Genomic DNA, 21,984 nt, shown 5'->3' on the forward strand with positions numbered 1-21,984 from the left:
ATGCACAGAACAACATATGTTTTCAGAAAGACACAAATTTAATGGAACTTGGACAGAGAAATCCTATACTTAGGTCCTGCTGTGTCCTGCTTCTGAAAGGAATTTGATTGGCCACTGTGGATACAGGATCTGGTCTGAACCAGCAGGCTATTCTTATGCTCTTAGATGTGTCCCTACTATGGTGTGATAATAGTCACTGTATCCAATGTGTTCTCAGTACGATAGGCGGGAAATACAAAACCAGAAAATACAAAGAAGAAAAATGTAAAAATGACCATGGGATATCTTGTGTTCTGCTAGCACAGTGGGGTTTCTGGCAGATTCTGAAGCCCTTCAAGTGTCTTGGGTCTATATTTGTACCCTAAATGCATCATTTTGGTGCATTCGTTAAGCACTTACTACTATACAATACTAGCCTTTTTTTAAAAAAAAATGTCACTTGGAAATTTCTCCTTTGATCTTTTCTGCAGCTGCCAGATAATGAGAATGTATTTAAGAATAAAAATATATTCTCATGTGGGGTGGACAATGCAGCCAGCTGAACACTTTGAAAACCCCAACATCTGAAGACTGAATCACACAATTGATTTCCTTCCCACTTTGTAACAATCTCTGCAATCCTTCATGCTGAGGGCCAGAACAGATGCGAGATGTGTGGAGGTGGTTGTTTTCTAAAAGAGAAACTTTAAAGCATCCATTGGAGGCTCTGGTATTGACCAGAACAATGGCTCTGGCAGTGCTTAACCCCTTCTGTGCTTTCAAAGCTGTTTTTAACCCCACTGAGGAGAAATCCAGTTACATGAACTCAACTTTATTGTTAAAGGTACCAGCGTGCTTTTGAATCATGAGTTGCTGTGTAAAGAGCCATTGTTGTCTGTCTTGCTAGTCTGCGGTGGGGTCTGAGTGCAACAAATATTGTTCCCTTCCACACTGAATCTCCACCAACTGAGTCAATAGAGTTCAAAGCAAAGATAGCTTGCTCGATTGTGTTCTTTCTTGTTCTGAGACCAGCAACCACAGTAAACAGAGGTACCATGGTTACATATAACCCATACACTTTAAGATTCTCTGACTGGGCCTTAGCGCTCCTGTAAATCTTAGAGTTGTGTGCCAGCTCCATACACCACACATGTCTCCATCCAGGCAGGCAAGAAGCATTATCAGAGCTCAATAACATTTTCCAAGAAGGCATAGGGCTGTGGCCTGAGGAGAGTTCAGAGGGCCAAAGAGAGGCATTTCTCGTATGGATACATCTCACATCCCCTAAAATTCCAAGCCATTACAGTCCACACAAGGTAGCTGAACTCCATTGCCTTTCATGCTGCCCAAATGTGGCCTCCAAGACTGTTCGAAATTCGCCAGGCGCATTTTGCACCTGGTTATCGGCCACTTGCAACCAAGTGAAGATGCCTGGGTACCAGGATGGCCCCTGATGGCTCCACTATCTGGAGGTGTATGCCTGGGGATCCTTGGATCTTGACTGTTTTCGCACACTAGCAGCACATCCTGTAGAATTTATCCCCTGTATTTTATCTGCACACCAGAATGAACTTCAGTAGCCAAAAAGTTGTATTGAAAAATACGACTTTCAAGCCATCTGCCCCCAAAATGGCAACGAGGCATTCCATTCTGGCAACTATAACCCTGGTTTAATAATAATAATAATAATAATAATAATAATAATAATAATAAATAATTTATTATTTATACCCCGCCCATCAGGCTGGGTTTCCCCAGCCACTCTGGGCGGCTTACAACAAATTATTAAAATATAGTAGTCCATCAAACATTAAAAGCTTCCCTAAACAGGGCTGCCTTCAGATGTCTTCTAAAAATCTGGTAGTTGTTGTTCACTTTGACATCTGGTGGGAGGGCGTTCCACAGGGTGGGTGCCACTACCGAGAAGGCCCTCTGCCTGGTTCCCTGTAACTTGGCTTCTCGCAGTGAGGGAATCACCAGAAGGCCCTCGGGGCTGGACCTCCATGTCCGGGTAGAATGATAGGGGTGGAGATGCTCCTTAAAGAGCCATTTGGTGCTTAGCTTATATATCTGAATTTCTAACCCTGCCTGCAACCCAATTTCAGATGAACTGTGCCTTATAGCTGAAGCTAGAAGTGAAACCAGGGCCTTGGCTGTCAAGAGCCATGATCAGAGAGCAGGAAGAGGCAGACTCAGTAGTTGTCTCAGAACTGAGCCTCTGGTTAGCAGGACACTCATCTCCATAGCTGCACTGCAGACGGAGAGCCACAGATGCCTGTGATTCACTTCCCCTTCCTCTCCAAAACCTCCATGCCCAGGGCCGCCTCTTCCACGTTAACTGTCCACTTCCCCTGTAATTTCTCAGATGCACACTCTCAATCCCCTTTCCAGTCATCACCATAACATTCCAAACTCTGCAGAAAGTAGAAGCAGATTAACTCTTTGAATGAGTAGCCGTAAGTAAGTTGTTCAGCCTTCAGTGGAGCTTACTTCCTGATAAATGTGACTAGGAGCGCTGTCTTAGAATGGCAGACCCAGATAAAATTAAGCATGCTCATCAAATTTCACTAGTCATCACAGTACTTCAGAACACAGCCAGTCAGACGATTCTTCCATCTAGCTCAGGATTGTCTCAATCAGAGACAGACAACATCTAGATGTTGTTCGACTAGAACACCCATCATCTCTCCTGGGGCTGAAGGAAGTTGTACAGCAACAACCTCTGGAGGGTACCGCATTGCATAACCCTGGTCTATACAGACTGGCAGTGTCTCTCAAGGGTTTTAGAGAAGGTGGGTGTTTTTTTGTTTTTTGCTATCTGGAGATTCCAGACAGGGCTGACTCTGGGCTGGATAGTGCCCAATTGTGGGCCTTGTGGCATGGTTCTGTTCTACAGCCAGCCTGTAGGACCTAAAGATCTATCACTTGGCTTCTGTATCACAGAGGTGGACAAACCATGTTGCTCCCAGCAAGTCTGAATTCACAAGGTCAGTAAAGAAGATTGTCAATCAGTAAAGCTGGACCACTCTGGACCATGCTTTGACAGCCCCCATCTCCTTGACATTGAAACACCAATTGCTTCATTTGCTACCCCAACACACACACAAAAGGTGTTACTTGGTATAATAACATTGATTAATATGAGTATGTATTTAAGCAAAACCAGATTGTTTCCAACAATTCTAGACATCTAAAAAAATAAAATACTTGAATTCATCTTTGCCGTCTGATGAAGCAAGAATAATGATTTATAGGATGTAATCATATCAGACTACTCATTGTAATGAGTTGGTATAGTCAAGGCCCATGCATACCTGTGTGGAATGCATACCGGGCATCTATTTTAATCGTTAGGATTTGCCTTGTACTTGAACCCCATAGCAGGATGGGAGCAGGCAGCAAAAAACGAGTATACCAATACAGTATGGTGTAAAAACAATCTGAAACCTGTTTGGGGCACTGCAGTTAGTCTGTAGTAAAACAAGTTCAGACATTAAGATTGGGCTACTTTCAGCACAAGCTACTGGGGTAAATGATAGACTGCTATTCTGACAGGCAATTCCCAAGTATTTTAATATTTGCATGTAGACTAAAGAAAATGCCCCCAATGCCTATGGCGAGCTGCTGTTGAGAAACTGGCTCTGCTTTCACTTTATCTGCCAGGCAGATAGCAGCACATTGTTCATGGTCACTGCACTGCACATCCATCTCTTTTACAGACATTTGCTGAGGTGTGCACTTTATCTAGTTCACAAGTCTTATGTGCAGCTCTCCCTTCCATAAACATCTGGCTGACATGGGAGCATTAGATGGATTTTTATAGATTCCGGGCAAGCAGATTAAGGGCAGAATTCACACAGCCATCTTTTATCCTACACCAACTTCCATCTAATTGGACTGAGTAAAAAACTGCTAATACAAGTGAGCTGCAATGGTTTTCTTCTCACGTTAATTCTGTTCCCATGAATAGAGAAAAGGCATGTCAAATGATAAAAGCTTATCACTTGGTAACTGCTCTCTTAAGAAGAACAGGCCTTCTGTGTAATCAAGAATGGTAAGGCTAGGAGAAGGTCCATAGCTCAGTGATAAAACATCTGCTTTGCATGCCAAAGGTCCCAGGTTCAATCCCTGGCATCTCCAGGTAAAGTTGGGAAAGGCTTTTAGTCTGAAACCCTGGAGAGCCACTGCCAGCCAGTGTCGGCAATACTGAACTAGATAGGCCAATGGTCCGACTCAGTATTAGACAGATTTTTAAAATTATAAATATAAAAACAGTTGGAAGCAAGAGCACACACACAAAATCAATTCAAATTCAACTGGGATATAGATTTTAGAAGGCTTGTTGGAAGATTAATGCCTTTAGCACTAAAGGTCCACGGCATGAAAGATTCCAGAAGACAAATATCAAGTCCTAAGAGCATAATATCAAATAGAGTTGCTGATCAAATACTGTCCAGCTCCAAAGATCAAACGACATCTGTGGAATACCGAGCTCCAAAAAGTTCTCAGATACTGTATTAACATCAGCTATTTAATACGACTACACACTAACTATTCTGCTATTTAAATATCAATTGCCAACAGCTCTCAAATGTTGAAACTGACTATTCTATACAGAAATAAAATATATTAACGCTGAATATTTAGCAAATCTTCGATATAAATATTGACAAATGAGGATGTAGCAGAGGATTGAGGGATTCCAAGTGTTTCCCCGAATTCTTATTATAATTAATTTTGTATACTGCCCTTCACCTGAAGATCACAGGGCAGTTCAGAACTATTCATGATGTAAAACTCACTCTCAAGCATTTGCTTTCCAGAGACCACCTTTTCAGCTATCTAAATATTATGGAAAATTCCAGAGTTTGGTCCAAGGAAATGGCTGTAAAAAGAGGTCATTGGCTGGTGTGTGTGTGTGTGTGTGTGTGGAGGGAGGGAGGGAGAAAAACAGAGACACAGAGAGATTGCAGAGTATAGGGCAGTCTACTTGCCTGACAGGAAGTCTTGAAAAAGGAACTGCAGGAAAATGCAGTTATTCATGGCAAAGAGCAAAGCTGCGAGAGAACCCCACAGCAAATGGACAGAGAGTGTTGAAAACACCTTTGTCATGGCCTTCATGTTTGGATTTGGTTCCCAGATGGTTCTGACACTGGAACTAATGCGGAGCTGTTCACAATCAGCTGTCCTGGGAAAACTTGGTTTCATGTGTGCTTTCCCTAACAAGCAAACAGCAGCTTTGGGTTATCAGCAGGAAAATGATAAGGAGGGTGGCACTGAAGTCCCGTCCCCCCAGTGTAATAGTTCTAAGACAGTTGGATGGTGTCTTGTACACTTCCTCCCGCCAAGCTGATGCCAAAAGTATTGCTCTGTTTTCCAATGGACCACATCAGTGAGGCTGGGGGGGGGGGGTGTGTCATCCAGGCAGCCCATGACCTCCATGCACGCTGCCCAGGCTTGCACCCTAAATAGGTCACTTCGGTGCTAGTAACTCAGCAAAAACAACACAGGAGGCAGCAGTTGTGAGTTACTGGTCTTTGCAGCTACAGCAGGTGCTGTGATTCTTCAGCAGGTTGACTTGAGCCCCAAAGCTGCACTCAATTTTTTTCTGAAAACAGACAGATGCCAACAGCGGGCTCTGATTCCCCAATAGTAAAATTCTGCGCATGACCAGAGGCACTGTTATGATAGGTCTTAGCCACTGTATACAAAAAAGATTAAGGGATTGAGCCCTGGCATACAGGAGCAATAGGTCAGCTAGGATAGATTTTTGCCACCTTCACCAGCCTCACAATTATGGGGACCAAGGAAGGGGTGAACAAAGGCACGCACAACGCATCTCCCCTCCCAGGTGTGGCCTACCTTTGCTTTGCCCAACCTGATGCCCTCAAGATGTTGTTGGACTACACTTGCCACCCCTGATTATTGGCCACGCTGACTGGGGCTGATGGGAACTGTAGTGTGAAACATCTGGTTGGCACCAGGTTAGGGAAGACCGTTTGAAGTGTCTGCTGCAACACTTCAGCAAATTCACGACATTCCTGAAGCCTGAACTGGCAGTGTTACAGGGCCCACATAATACCCACTCTGAATTTGTAAGAACTTGATATTTTAGTGGGGCAGCAACAACACTATTCATATCAGGCAGGTGAATTCTTTCTGGCTGCTGTTAAAAACATTTTTGTTTAGACAAGCCTACCAGCTGTTTAGAAAATAACTTTCTTATTGTTAACTTTTCTAAAGTCTTAAATTACTGCAGTTACTTTTCCTTAGTGATAATTTTATTATATTAACTTTTTTAGTTTTGTTTTGAAATCAAGCAGTGTACAGATAACTTGCAACTTGCACACATTAAACTTGTGTGTGTTCAGCTTCATGTCCTTGGATAAATATATGGTGACAAAAAGAGGACAGACATTGGGGGGGGGCACTTTGGCAATCCCACCCACCTAATGTGTTTTGCCTATGCACGATTTTGGCTTTATGCGCTATCTCTGGAACCTAACCCTGACATAAGTTGAGAGTTGCCTGCATAAATTCCATGAACTAAAATAATTAAAAGAAAACCTTGAGAATAGTGACTGGAGATTAGGAAATTATAAATCCAGGGGGCACACAGTCACAGCGTGCCATCTCAGCCAGCCTATTCTCTGCCTCAAACGCAGAGGCACCAGTTCTCAGTCCGCACAATTACGTGCTGATTCAGCCCGTCTACCTACCAGGATGGTCGGGCACTGCGCTCTCCCGTTTCCTTGGTGCCGTTGCCAAGCGGCAACTGGCAGGCCTCCAGCGCCAACAAGCGCCCCCCGCCCCCCCCCCGCCCGGAATAGCGCTGACAAACTCGCTCCTGGATGTTTTCTGCTCCAGAAAACCGCTCTGCTCCCATTTGTTTCTCTCGCCAGCAACCAGCTCCTCCGGCAGCCGTGAGCCTCTCTTGCAAATATTTGCAAACGCCTTCTCGAGCCATTTCCCCCACTCACCGGGGTTGAAAAGTTCAGAAACTCCAGGGCTGCGAAAGGATCCAAGAGAGTGGCTTGGCCTGGAGCTTTGCCACGCGCCGATCAAACTTCTTAGTGAAACGGGGCAGAGGGGGAGGGAGAGATACTCACCGCCTCCTGCGCAGCCGAGCCGAATAAAAGTTGCTCCCTCTGGAGCCAAGGAGAGGGATCCCTGCCGCCCTCCTTAAAAGTGCCCGCGGCTTATCAAGAGCGCTGCAGTGAAGGATCCCACGCAAAGAACCTTGGCTGGAGGAGTTTTCATTAAAGAAACTTCGGGGCTTTTTCTCTCTCCGCGTTAGTGATGTCACATCCTGACGGTGTCCATAGAAGAGTACAGCTGTCCTTGCAAGCAGCCCTTTCTTTCAGCCTCCCGGGCTACGCCTCCCTAACTCGCTCCGGGAGTGGGGGCTGCTACTCGCTCTCCCTCTCTCTGAGTGCAATCAAAACTTTTTCTTTTCTTTTCCTTTCTTTTTACTTTTCTCCATTTTCTCTCCCCCTTATCCTTTCTTTCTCTTTCTTTTTCTCCTTTTTTCTTCTTTCTCCCCGCCCCCTTTCTTGGCTCCCGATTAAACGGGAGTTTTAGGTCCCATGAAAATTCCCCGTAGCCAAAGATTGGGGGTGGGGGGACGCCGCAGCGTAATTCAGATTTCTGCCCTGACTCCTCCTGCTCTTCACAAGTGCCAGCCCAAGAGAATGAATTTGGCCTTCCCTGGACACTCGAGAAATAGCCAGTGTTATCTGGCAGCCAAAGAAAGCAAATAAATGACCCAAGTCCAAGTTTTCCTGCCATCTCAGGAGACAAGAGCATTCCTTGCAAGGCGGGGTTAGGGGAGACAATCGTGTGGAGGAGTTGGCAAAAGGCATGTGCTGAGCTCACTGGCTGTGTAGGCATTTAAAATGCAGCTAAGTCACTCTTTTCTCAGTTTGAACTACAGCTGGTTTTGGAGGAAATGCAATATTTCGTAAGATGCAACAGAAGAGATATGAATTACAGCTAACAGTGTGTGTACACCACTTCTCAAAGGAGTAGCAGGAGCGTACTGGATTCAGAGTCCATGGGACTTTGGACACAGCCACCGATAACAGAGTGAAGGATTGAGGATATGCATGAATTTGTCACATATAAAAGTGACGTTGATTCTCCCTTGTGATGCTTCTGTGCATGCTCATATAGTTTAAATGTAGAAAAGTGCTGCTGTGTACAGTAGTCAGCCAACTGGCATTCTGAAGTAGGCCACCTCTAACCATGGAGGAAGAGCACAGCCATCATGTCTAGTAGCCACAGATAGCCTTATCCATGAATTTGCCTAATCCTCTTTTAAAGGCATCTAAGTTGGTGGCCATCACTGGAAGCAAGTTCCACAGTTTAAGTCTGCTCTGTGTGAAGAAGGTAAAGGTAAATGACCCCTGGATGGCTAAGTCCAGTCAAAGGTGACTATGGGGTTGTGGCACTCATCTTGCTTTCAGGCCGAGGAAGCCGGCGTTTGTCCAAAGACAGCTTTCCAGGTCATGTGGCCAACATGACTAAACTGCTTCTGGCGCAACAGAATACCATGATGGAAGCCAGAGTGCATGGAAACGCTGTTTACCTTTCGCCGCAGCTGTACCTATTTATTTACTTGCATTGGTGTGCTTTCGAACTGCTAGGTTGGCAGGAGCAGGGACCGAGCAACGGGAGCTCACCCGTCACAGGATCCGAACTGCCGACCTTCTGATCAGCAAGCCCAAGAGGCTCAGTGGTTTTTCAGTCCTGAATGCTCCAACATTCCGTTTCATTGGATGTCCACGGAGTCTAGTGTAATGAGAGGGGGAAAATGTTCCCCCACCCACTTTATCGACACTGCATAATTTTATACACTTCTATCATGTCTCCACTTGCTTGCTTTTAATTTAAAATTTAATTTAATTTAAAAAGTGCCAAATGCTGCAACCAACAATGCTGAACTATATTGTTGTTGGACTACAACTCCCATCATCCCATTGGTCATGTTGGCTGGCGCTGGAAGCAGATAGAGCCCAGAGGGATTCAGGTTCCCCATCCCTGGGCGACACAGAGCGTCGGCTGCTCCTCACTTCAGATGGGAGTGAATCCTAGTTTGTCTTGGAAGTGTCAAAGACTGAAGCTGGGGCCTTCTGCATCCAAAGCAGGTGTGCTACAACTCTGCTACAGCCCTTTCCTTCATATGGAACAAAAAGTCCAAAAATCAAATGCACTTTCTACACAAAATGAGGTTGTGTGTATATGTGTGAAAATAAGACACACCAGAGACTTGCAACTAGTATTCCTCTAAAAACAACATTTGAGGTGTCTTTCATTAGGTGTGTTCAGCTTGAAAGGACTGTGGCACCAGGGACTTGTATGTGTGAAGGAGGATGGAGCTGGTCCACCCCTCTTTATCATAATGCATGCCACAACCCATGCCATGTATGGAGTGATCACACTGCAGCACACATTGTGTTGTAGAACATGCTACCAGAAAGCAAAGGAAAGAGCCTTGCGGTCACTCCCAGGCATTCTACTCATTGAGCATTTATCCTGAAGAGTTTGCACAAAGTTTTAGGGAGGTTACACAGTGTTAGCTGTTTGCCAAGCATTCATTCTGAATTGTTATATAATTTGTTTGGAGAGAGTTGATATGGCATTGGACTGAGCAATTGTTATCTCCTAATTTCCAAGGCCTTTCTCCATCACTTTCCTTACTGTCAAGTCTGGTTTTGTTTTGTTTTTGTTGTTTGGAGGTTTTATTGTGCAAGAGCTCCAAGTCCACTTTAACTGCGCAAACTGAATTTACAAGGATGTAACTGGATCCCACTTACGAAAGAGCGGCAGCCTGGAAGCATCTTTAGCCAAGCAACTCCTGTGTGCCTTTCAGTGCCAAACGACAAATTCCTTGACTTAAACTACTCCCAAATGCGTTCATCGCCTGCCCCTATAAAAAATCAGCTGAACAGGACAGGGAGTGATGGAGTATTTAGACTGGGGCTCTGGTGCAGAGGAAAGGAAAGCCCAAGCCTTGTCTCCATACCCAAGCCTTGTACCAAATCCCCACCCACCAGGAGTTCCAATCCCAGAACTCCAATGAAATGTGTGGTTTGACCCTAAGCATGCCTGATTCTGCTCTGAGCCATCAACACTGCAGAGAGAGCGTAGCCCTAATTTCTGCCATAGGGTTTCTCTACACACTTAAGTATTGTGGATTACAAGTGGGACCTGCAACAAAACATTGCTGTGTGGGGTGCTCCTGTTCTTGTTTCCAACCATCCAGTCATGCCCTCTTCCAGGACACTCCATTCCACTCCCCCTCAACAGAGCACGCTTAGTCCTCATCTTCATACCTAACTTGTTTCGTCTTTTGAGTCCATGAAGAGATACAAATCAGGCCTATTGAAAGCAGGTGGCCAACTCATGCACTGGCCAAGGTCCCTAGGAGCTCAGAAGAGCCCAGCGCTGACTGACCCAATCATATTGCCACCCAACCATTGGGACCCAGGCTGGCCATTTTAGTGGGAGGTGGGCTTTACTTTGCATTCTTACTAAGTCTTTTGGTAGTGGTTTCCCCAGGGAGATGGCCTTGGAGTCTTCCTTTTTGTTTTTAATTTTTATTGCCTGCTTTTTCTTGCCAAAGGCAATTCAAAGCAACCTAGCTTACCCCAGAAATTTCCCCGCAGCTCATTTGCATTTGTAGCAAAATTGAGATCAGGAGGCGCAATTGGATGTACAGATAAACCTAATCAATAGAAATATGGCTGTGCCCCCCCCCCCCCGGCCAAATGAATTCTTTTTTCTTGTTTGTATCCTTAGTTTGACTTTATCTCCAATGCAGTCAGACAGAAACAACAACCGTATTTGTAACATGCTGTTTATTTGTATCAGAACTCAATGTCCTGTCTGAACCCAACACCCCAATGTTTGGCCTGAAAACACTGCAAAGGGTACAAAAGCAGTCTTGCTTTGTGACTAGCTTGAAAGGAAGCCTGATAAGATTTTGATATTTCTTTGAAAATCATGTACTTTGAAAAACCACAAGGGACACATGGTGAGGAAGAGTGACTTGGATCCGGTGTTTACAAGAAGAATGCCCTTGATACTGAAAAGGATACTGGGAACCACAACCAAAAGCGCAAATAAATCTGAAACCTCTACTAACAATAATTTTGGAGAGACAATCAGGAATCAGGAGCTGTCATCTGGCTGGCTTCTTCTCACCAACTAGACCAGGGGTGAGGAACCTCTAAGCTCTCTAGCTGGCTCCCCTAACTCTTCCCAGACAAAAGCCACTCTCTCCAGGCCACACCCCTCACTGGTATTGATTTGAACCTGGTTGGGATAGCGCAGTTAGTAGAGCATGAAACTCGATCACAGGGCTGTGGGTTTGAGCCCCATGATGGGGGAAAGTTTCCTGCACTGGAGGGTTTTGGACTAGATGATCCTTGTGGTCCCTACAATTCTATGATTCCATGTTGTTTGCCAGGCTGGAATGTGTCCTTGAACTCTGGTAATGCCTGTTGCTTCCCTGAATGAATGGAGGATAGAACTGGCTGCTAAGTGGGTATAGAAACTAACTTACTGCAGCAATGTAAATTTTGCATTTATTACTCCACCCACCTCTGCCTCTGGATGCCCCCACCAATGATACATAGAAAGTTGCCCAGAAGGGAATGGGGTACTGAGGCTTAAAAGGGCTCCTCACCCCTGAACTAAGCGAAGAGATGATACGATGAAATGATATGTGATATTGCCACTGATATTTTTCAAAAGCTTGGTGCCAGGGAATTATAGAATATTAGAGCTGGAAGGGAATTTGGAGATCTAGTCCAACATCTTGCTCAATGCAGGAATCTTATGCCGACAGCATTCCTGACAGATGGATCCTCTAACCTTAGCTCAGCTGCTTCCAACAAAGGAGAGACAACTACTTTTCTACCGTCCATCAGCCCTGTCTAGGGAAGTTTTTAATGTTTGATGTTTTATCATCTTTTTAATATTCTGTTGTGAGCCACCCAGAGTGGCTGGGGAAACCTAGCCAGATGGATGGGATATAAATTATTATTATTATTATTATTATTATTATTATTATTATTATTTACAGATAAGAAGATTCTCCTTATGGTTATCCTAAATCTGCTACCCAGCAATTTCCATCCATTAATTCTGGTCTGGTGCTGCTACTGCTATTTTTCTAAAAAAAAGAGGTGCTGGAACTCAACACGAATGCCTACTTTGTTCTCTTACAATGGCGATGGCACCCACCTGAGAGGTGCCAGAACTGAGTTCCAGTGAGTTCCAGCTGAAAAAAAAAGCACTGGGTGCTGCCTTCTAGAGCAGGGACGTCCAACACCCAATAGACTGTGATCTACTCACCATATAAAAAACCTGGAACTGGTGGAGATCTACCCATTGCCGTTGGATGGACCAAAATTGTTGAGCTTTTTTTTTAGGAAGCCAAAATTGTTTTTTCACCCTTTTGGGGGAGAGGGGGAAGGAGATCACTGAGGGACCAAAGATCTACCAGGATCTACCAGGAACACCCCAGATTCTACCTGTTGGACATGCCTGTTCTAGAGCAACAGGAGAAATAAGTCTGCTCGAATTCTGGCATGGCAGCCTTCAGATATTTGAAGACAGCTATCACGTCTCCCCTTAAACTTCCCTTCTCCAAGCTAAACATACCCAGCTTTTTCAGTTGGTCCTCAGGATTTGGTTCCCAGACTCCACCCTCCTCTACATCCTCTCTAGTTTGTCCAAGCCTTTCTTAAAATGTGGCTTCCACAACCAAAGACACTACTCCAGCACAGATCAGGTGGACAGGTTACAATTGTATACATTTAACATAGCTAAACATGCAATAGTCAAGAAGAGAGAACTGCCACAATCTGGAGCAATCCTATGCATATTTGCTAGAAATAAAGTCCCACTGATAAAGCTGCAATAAGTCCCATGAAAACACAACGCTGCTGACTTCAGAGTAAACATGCACAGGATCACTTCCTGCATGATACTTTTTCTGCATGGGGAATCCCATCAAGTGTTCCTCTTGGAGAATCTGTGTGCAAAATGTGCACTCTGACAGGCATGAAAATTACATGGATATCTCCTGCTCTGTGGTTTCCAAACCCTTGTACTGCAGTAAAATAATAATAATAATAATAATAATAATAATAATAATAATGCCCCCATTTCCCATGGTGCATACAAGTTTTGTGCAAGGCTTTTCCTACAATCATGTAGCAAAAAAATACATCCTCTACAAAGAGAACCTGAAGCAGCAAAAGCAGAGGAAAATCCCACTGGCTTAAGGCAGTCGGTGAATGAAAACAAAGAGGAAAGATCTGGTTTCATATCTCCCTGCCTTCTTGCTGTAGTCAGAGGCCCCATGTACCTGTAGCCAGTTTGCTATCCCACCCCCCACCCCAGTTCGTGCCAAATCTGTACAGAGGCGAAGAAGGTGTCTTTTCTCACTAGCCGCCATAATAATAGCCTCTCCGGTGCAAAGTGGGCAAGGCAGAACACTCTTATAAGTCGACCTTCTTTTCCCCATTACAACCAAACTGAACAGTGACAAACATTTCCTCTTAGGCTGAAGTGAAGCAGATAAACAACCAAGCACTACAAAAAGGACAAAAAACTACAAACCTACCAGTGAAAAGATCCCCCACACTTTCCTTTGCATTCCAGCACAGCATAGGGCTGACTCCTGATCTGCAGATCAAGCAATTTGAGAGGCAGGAGGAGGAAGAAACCTAGAGGAAGGTTGAGTATTCTTCACTTCCTTTAGGCACTAGTGAGCTTGTGGGGGAAGGGACCTTGACAGTCCCACTTGGCTCATCTGCTGCTCTGCATCGTGCTAACATGCTGTTCCCACCTCCAAGAGGTCTCTTCTCGGGCGAGATCTTCAGCTTGATGCCCACCAGCAGAGCTTACAAAGACAATTTGTACTATCTGAGCATTTATTCCGAAACCTCCTTGGAACTAATAAACTAATGTGTCACTGTGTTTTATATTTACTTAGCTACTTTACCGTATTTACAGATCTCCAGATAACAAAGTCATCTGGATTACTTACAATGGCAAGTAGCACAATGAAATTCAGCAGCGAGTAAAGTCAACAGAGCAGCAACAAAGTACCTCTGAAAGACTAAGACTCAAATAGTTTTAAAGGTTAAAGGCCCAATCCATGGGTAGGCGAACTAAGGCCCAGGGGCCGGATCCAGCCCAATCGCCTTCTAAATCCAGCCCGCGAACGGTCCAGGAATCAGTGTGTTTTTACATGAGTAGAATGTGTCCTTTTATTTAAAATGCATCTCTGGGTTATTTGTGGGGCCTGCCTGGTGTTTTTACATGAGTAGAATGTGTGCTTTTCTTTGTGGGGCATAGGAATTGGTTCATCCCCCCCCCCCAATATAGGCAAGCCCCCCACAAAGTCTGAGGGACAGTGGACTGGCCCCCTGCTGAAAAAGTTTGCTGACCCCTGGCCCAATCTTCTTTGAAGGTGTGATGGGGCCATAGGATTTTGTGTATCTGTCTTCACCAGCAGAGGAGGAACTCTGCTCATCCTGGCTTTTCTCCCATTCCCTTAGCATGTCCCTGGAATGTGGGAGGGGAGTATGCTGGTCCCGGACCTTACCATATTGATTATCCTTCCCATTGGGATCAATGGGAATGAAAATCCTTTTTGACAAAAAAACAAACAAACCAAAAACTGGGGAGGGGGGTTCATCTTGCTGGCACAAGCATGACACATCTTTGGATCTGGTGGTTTCTCTGCCACAACAATTCCTCCCTCCCATCCAACCCCGTAGGATTTCTCTGCAAACCTTTAAAAGGTCTTCACCAGGCACTGGAAAGAGTACAAAGTGGGTGCCATGCGAACATCTCTAGAGAGTGTGTTCAACCCAATGTGCCCCACTTGGCTGGGACACTGAGAGAAGATCGTCTGGCTTCACAGTGAAAGGAATACATGTTTGATATCAGCACAGAACACTGAAATGGCCTATCTACATAAGACTGATCCAATATGCAGAAGCCTGTTTTCCTATGGGTGGGCAGACGTCTAGCTGCTCATTCTCCAGAATCAGAACTTGCTGCCTCTACCATGTCTGGATGCGCCCCCCCTGAAGGACCTCCAAGAGCAGACTACTGATCTGTCTGTCCTGCCCCCCCCCCCCCAGACAGCTGATGCAATACGGACAATCTGCCCAGGAGACTCCTGGAAAAGATCCTACATATTATACAAGCTGCTGAAAGCAAGAATTGGAAAGCGGCTGAATCACATTGCCAAGATTGAGCAAACTGAGAGAAGTATTACTCATAGGTTCCTGTAACATTGTGCATATGGGGGAAACGACAAAGGACAATGATACGTCACAAAGGACACCTGTGAGCAAAGTCCATCAGGTTCACCTGCATTCCAGAGAAAATACTTTGCTCTGAAGCAGGACTGGTCTGGCTGTTTCCATTCTTCTGGATGTGCAGGCATGGGGTGCATCAGCATGACTTACAGATTTTAGGATTGACTACTGCAGGGGCAGGGAACTTTTACCCCCCACTAGGGTGAATCTCAGTGGGGTAGAGGTGAGTAACCTTCCATCCAACTTCCTTTCTCCTTTCCAGCTCTCTCCTTCCCTAGGCTCCTTTCTCACCTACTGGGGTTCTACATCCCTGCTTACCTCCCATTGGGAATCCCATTGAGGAAAGAGGACAAAACTTTTAATCTCAGGGTTGTGGGTTCAAGCCCCACACTGGGTGAAATATTGCTGCATTGCAGGGGGCTGGACTAGATGACCCCTGTGGTCCCTTCCAACTCTACAATGCAATGATTCAAAAGCAGGGAGCCAAGTGGGGAGTTTGTCATTTAAAGGAGAAAACTACTGCTTCCCAAGGATGTTTAGCAATGGAAAGCAGCCCATCCGGGTACCAGGGCTCCATTGTAACATGTAGTCTTGTATGAGGCAAGATTTGTTTTAGGGATGTCTAATCAGGGATGTCTCAGGAAATGGTCACTCTATGCAGGGCTGCCCTTGGGCCTGGTTCAGAAGCTCCAGCTGAGGCAGAATGTGGAGGCCAGGCTGTTGATGGGGCCATGGGGCCAATAACATGTGATGCCATTGTTAAAAGATCTGCACTGGCTGCCCTTCTGCTACCCAACCAGGTTCAAGGTCCTTGTGTTAATTTACAAAGCCCTGAACAATGAAATCTAGGGTATTTAGGGATCTCCTAAATCCTTATATTCCACCTCAGTCACTGAGATCATCTGGACAAGTAACGTTGCTTAACCCCCAAGCTAGTGAGGCTCATCTGACAGCAACAAGAAACCAAGCCTTTAGTGTCACCCACCTAGTCCTGTGTAATGCTCTGCCAATAGAAATTTAGCAGATGCCTTCTGTTTCAACCTTCAAATACCTGCTGAAAACTTTGCTATGCTGCCAGGCTTATGTAGGTAATTAAGAAAACATCCTTCCGTAATGCTCTCCAGTTTTGAATGCTTACTTTTTAAAAAAATTGAAACCATAATGGACCCTGTTTAGTTTTGCAAACGTGCTAGCAGTTTTAGTGTGGCATCACTGGTATATAGGCAGTGTTTTAAACTGCTTTGATATTGTTTATGATATAATGGTACACACACCCCCCCCCTAATTTTTGGGTAGCCTTGTTCTACTTCCTAACTGGCAGACACTCAACTACCCAAGTTTGTTATTACAAGTTAATCTGCCATCAATAAACAACAAGAATAAAAGTGGCACCAACCAGAACAGTAACTGGGTGAAAGCCAACACACAGTTGATTAGCAGACTTTGAAGCTGCTATTAATAGATCTCTACAGGATATACCCAATATGCAAAGTTTTAGGGGAAGTCAAGTAGAATCAACAATGCATAGATTGTCTGTTAGCAAAGTTCGGCAGAAAAAATGTGTGAGAAAAAGTTCCAGACTTCCAACTGTTTGAAAAGGATCTTGGGAAGAAGAATGAGTTTCTAAAGGTTTAGGAAGTAATTAATAACTTAGGACACAAATACTTATCAAACATTTCCTCTCCATTTTTAATAAAATCTAATAGCAAATAATGTTCAACTCTAGGTTGGTCACCTTTACGCTTTTGTTCAGGAAGCTTATTTAGCATAATTCAATGATGCATAAATACCTGGTTACTAGTTAAAAGAAAATCAGTTACAAGTTCTAGAAGGAAATAGCAGACGGATGTAATATATGATCTTAAGGCTAATCATGCCAGATAAATGAGATCAAGTTTTGAGTCTAGTGTCAGAGGGAAGCACAGCTGGATATTTTCAAACCCCCAAACTGAGTTTCATTAGAATATTTGATGCAATACCACAACGGAAATAACTTTTCTTACATTATTCTTATTCGTCATGTATATAGTACATTCAGTGAGCATGGTGCTCTACTGAGGTGACATGATGCCCTCAAGGTGTTTTGGACTACATATCCCATAATCCATGTTGATTGAGGCTGAGAGGAGCTGTAGTCCAGAACACAGGGAGGGCACCAAGTACAAGAGGCCTGGTCCCTGCCCAGAGGAGCTTTCAGTCTGAAATTCAACACATGTAAAACAATAAAGGAAGGGGGTGGCAGAGGTAAACAGGGAAAGCAACATGCAATTAAATTTCAGTTGTGTGTGCTTAGCCTTAATTACAGGTCTAGCTGCAGAAGGGAATGGAAACAAAGACGTTTTATGAAGGGCTTCCTAGAAAAGGTGGGTTTTGAAGGAAGGAAGACAGCTGGCATCTCAAATGTGTTCCAGGAGACAGTACCAAGCCTACAGGGCAGCGAAGGGAAAAAGGCAAAACCTCCTGAGGTCCTCAGTATTGATGTTCATTTTTTCTTATTTCAATGATCAGTCCATGAAAGCAAAAGTATCCAAGAGTTGAAAGAAGGAAGCAGCAGTAGTGGGGTGATGAAAAGTAATGAAGACACCAAGGACGTTATGCTGTATGAACTGCTTGACCTCGTGATCTAAGGAGCATCTTCCATTTCTACAATCACTCCAGCTGCAGTTCCAAGCCTCTGATCCAATTTCAATTTTGCCTTATTGAAGGCAGGTGAAAATTCTAAATAGTAATTTAAACAGGGCCATAACCATTTGCTGAATATCATTATTAATATTCAGTGGTTTTTTTCTTAAAAAAATGTTTATGGGTACTCTCATTTTCCTACTCATATTGAAATACTGCCCCTCAATGAGGCCAAACTTAGATTCACAAAATGTTTAGGGGTATGCGCCCCCCCCCCCGAAAAAAAAGCACTGCTTATATTTAAACCTTCCTGGAAACACTTTCCTTCACTGAGCTGCTACAATCCTAAGCATACTTGCTAGAAAGTCTGTCCCAAAGAACTCAGAAGCCCCTTTCCAAGAAAACCATAAACAAGACTGAGCTGTCGTTGCATTTCTCTTCCCCAAAGCTAGTTGCCTTTGTGGCTCCTGTGGCTGATCCAGTCCCAACCCCTCCTCCTTCCTCCTCCTCCTGTGTCACTCTGTCATTTCCTGGAAGGGAAAAATATATATGTGCTTATTCATTTCCTAAGGGCATATCTTGTGCAATTGTGCAATTGAAGATCTATTTTATGAGAGGTGGCTGGAAGCGTCAGGTCTAAGCAAAACCAAACTGGTCACAGAGGGAATAAAACTGCATTCTAAAAATAAAGATTAATACCAGGGCTCCCCCCTCCCCAGTTAGAACTCAATCCTGGCCCCTCTCAGGTGGTGCCATTGCCATTCCAAGAGAACGAGGGAGGTGTTCGTGGTATGCTCCAGACCTTTATAGAAGAATAGCACTGATTAATACTATGCACAGAGATAGGTTATTCAAATTATATGAAAAAGAGAAAGATTACACAAATTATCAGGGCTAAATTTACACTGGAGCCCAGAATCAGCTTTCAGTACCATGGTATGCCATGGAACTAGAAAAATCACAAATATGAAAAGTGCCTCAAATCTTGTGGCCCTTCTAGATTTGCACTTTTATGGCTGTAAAAGAAAAGGGTCACTTCATCACTGATTTATTCCATCATTTAAATACACGCACCAGGAAAGTCATGGTGAACTTCACTGATTTTTAGCCAATGGCAACCTAGATTTATCATTATTCTTTTGATTTCCAAGGTTCAGGCTGTGTCATTGTTTATATAGCTAAAACAGTAGCACCCCCACACAAGAGGGAGATATCAACAGACTTCTGAAGACCCAAGGCTGGAAGAAGTACCCCCCCCCCAAAAAAAAACTAAAACACCTTTGGTGGGAAAAATCCTAAGAGGGGAGGCCCCAAAACAGCCCAAGGTGGACTGAGCATGCCAAGTGATCATGGAATGCTGACCAACTTTTGAGGTAGGTGGAATTCGAGAATGGAATGGCACTGATGCCATCATCATCATCATCATTATTATTAAAATTTATATACAAAATAAAAACACTAAATACATAACAACAACAAAACTGTATGAATGTTCTGCCATACGATATATATACACTTTTTAAAAACCCTCTGCACATAGCAAAGTAAATGTCAAAGTGAAAGCTTCTTGCTAATTATGCTATGGGGGGTGTTCCTGTGCAGGGAAATTTTTGTATGGCAGAGCATTCCATTGTGTAAGCCTTCACCTACGGTCTGAAGTGGTACAACCCAGAAACAGATCTGCAACCTCATCAAGAAGTAGGCCTGGTGAAGCTTCACTTTTGCTATTCAGCAGAATGGGCTTTCCTGTTTAAAGAGGAAAGGGGGTGTTTTCCTATAGCGTGTAAAAACAAGGAGGATTTGTAATCAATTATTGCTCTTTTAAACTAACAAACTTTTCACCTCCCTGTTTCAAGAAAATGAATTATCAGACTGGATTATAAAAATGTAGAATCACATAAGGATTTTTACCCACTTCAATATCCAGATGGTGGGAAGTTGGGGATTGGGGGGGGGGGGAGCTTTTAACAAGTAACTCTTAAAATGGTACAAAATTAAGCTCATCTGCTTTTTATGGCTTCAAAATTAGATTCATGTTGCCTTTTGAGAAAAATCAAAGCCAGCAAACCTCTTCATCAGGCAGCATTTTCTTTCAGATCTGGCATTAGTCGAGTTTTGCTTCATTCATTTCCATTCAAATGATTTTTTTTCCTTCAGGGAGAAGAAGGAATACATCATCTCTTCAGTTTTAATACAGTCAGCTGAGCTAAGAATTTCTGACCAGAAATGCTGATGGCACAAGGGCAGTCCTAGGGATATTTATTAACACACTCCCCATGAAATAGATGTGAGCATTAAGACAGAGCAAAAACAATGTATTTCTATAGAATTTCCAGGTCATCTTTTTGCCACACGGCACCCTTGGCAGCTTAAAGATGATAAAGATAAACACCACACGTCACACATTATTAAGCATTAAGATTCACTTGCTTTCACCTTAAATGACAAAAAGATTAGATACTTTGGGTACAGCTACTGCTAGCCACACTCACTCAACCTAGTGACAAAATAATGAAGGTCGTTGGACAAATGTGGTCAGCACACCACAAATCAAAGTCTGGCATTGCCCGATATCCAACCAACCTTCTCAGATTTATTTAACTTGCATGCCACTTTATATTTCCGCAGAAATCTCTAAGCAGTTTACACACTCCTACAAAAACTGTTTGAAACATGATAGAGCTTCATGTATTAGGACAGGCACCCCCAAACTCGGCCCTCCAGATGTTTTGGGATTACAATTCCCATAATCCCTGCCCACTGGTCCTGTTAGCTAGGGATGATGGGAGTTGTAGTCCCAAAACATCTGGAGGGCCGAGTTTGGGGGTGCCTGTATTAGGGCAAATGCGGACTGCCCCACCAACTACAGTTAGCCTTCACTCTGCCTATCATTGGCTGTGGCGCAATCTACTGTTGATCTCCCTGGTTTCTGCCCAACCCGTCCCAGTGGGCACTAGGCAGCACTGCATATGACTTGTTTTGGTTTGGCTAAGAACAAGGTGAGTGCCTAAGTCATTATCACATCTTAACTTTTCTGCATCTCATTTCCCTCTGACCTCACCGTTTACAACTGCCTCTTTCTGGCCCAACCAAATCCCCCCCCCCAAAAAAAACCCCTGCTTCTATATACATGCAACTCAGGATAATGCTTCATGCATCTGATGGACTGCAGTATGCAAAAGCTTATTCCATTATCACTCTGTAGGTCAGTGCCACAAAACTCTTTTTCCTGAAAAAGATCTGCCTCACTACCTGTCTGGAAAGAGTGACTTGTGTTTAGCTCACATATTCAAGCACAGAGCAGGGGGATGGTCATTATGCTATAAAGGTCTTCATTGCCTTGTCATGTTTCTTAGGAAGCCAGGCAGCAAGAGCGTGCGCACGAGCACTCTCTCTCTGTCTCAAGCAGGTCTACTTGCAAGGAAGGTCCCTTGCTGCCTATTGTTACGTCCCTCACTGCATATATTGTTCCTTATTTATTCCAGTGTTGATAGTTGTACATTTGCAATGCAACACACAAACAAAAGGGGGGGGGGAAACCCCACCAGCATTAGAACAAGAGACTGCAAACAAGTCAGAGCAATGAAAAGTGGTGTGGGACGCTGGCTGAAGAGCATCTAAAAAGAAGTGGGCAATTTTGCCCTCTTGTGGCTGTCTGTGTGATGAGCATTTGTTTCTCCAGCTTTCAAAGGATTGCACTGGAAGCATATACATTTTGCAATGATATGGTAGAGCAGGGGCAGAGAACTTGCAGGCACTACAATTCCCATTAACCCCGACTGCCTGGAGCTGATAGGAGCTGGAGTCTAGCAACATTTAGGCGATAGGTTCGCAACCCTAGCGCTGAGGTATGGCTAGAAAAGACAAGTTCCATATTCTGTGATTAATAACTCTAATGTAAACCTTGTTGAAATCAGACAAAGGGAAGCTGGGTTCTTGTACCCCGATTTCTAAAAAATTCCGAACATACACCTTGATGCTGACAAGGAATGTAACATTAAACGAAACGGAAACCAATGTTTGCAGGAGTATCCTA

At 44.1% G+C, this 21,984-nt stretch overlaps 1 protein-coding gene and 1 long non-coding RNA gene across 4 annotated transcripts in view; one reads left to right on the forward strand and one right to left on the reverse strand.

The window, feature by feature from the left end:
- Positions 1-13,895, reverse strand: part of MOB3C (MOB kinase activator 3C) — a 33,954-nt gene extending 20,059 nt beyond the window's left edge. The window contains exon 1 of one of the 2 annotated variants that reach the window (XM_081009595.1): positions 13,616-13,895. The gene's annotated coding sequence lies outside the window, so the exon portion shown is untranslated. Of the gene's footprint in view, positions 1-7,088; positions 7,704-13,615 lie in introns of those variants that run through there. The other variant, XM_081009594.1, reaches the window with a different exon arrangement.
- A 1,520-nt stretch (positions 13,896-15,415) lies between these two features.
- Positions 15,416-20,654, forward strand: LOC308478632. 2 transcript variants are annotated; one of them, XR_013987204.1, is made up of 4 exons: positions 15,416-15,549; positions 17,620-18,031; positions 19,100-19,321; positions 20,106-20,654. It is a non-coding gene; the product is annotated as an uncharacterized lncRNA (long non-coding RNA). The 2 variants fall into 2 exon arrangements; XR_013987205.1 differs by lacking the exon at positions 15,416-15,549 and having other exon boundaries at positions 17,011-18,031.
- The last annotated feature ends 1,330 nt before the right edge of the window (positions 20,655-21,984 follow it).

This window comes from Podarcis pityusensis (assembly GCF_964106645.2).
Source record: "Podarcis pityusensis genome assembly, chromosome: 6".
NCBI classification, from domain to species: domain Eukaryota; kingdom Metazoa; phylum Chordata; class Lepidosauria; order Squamata; family Lacertidae; genus Podarcis; species Podarcis pityusensis.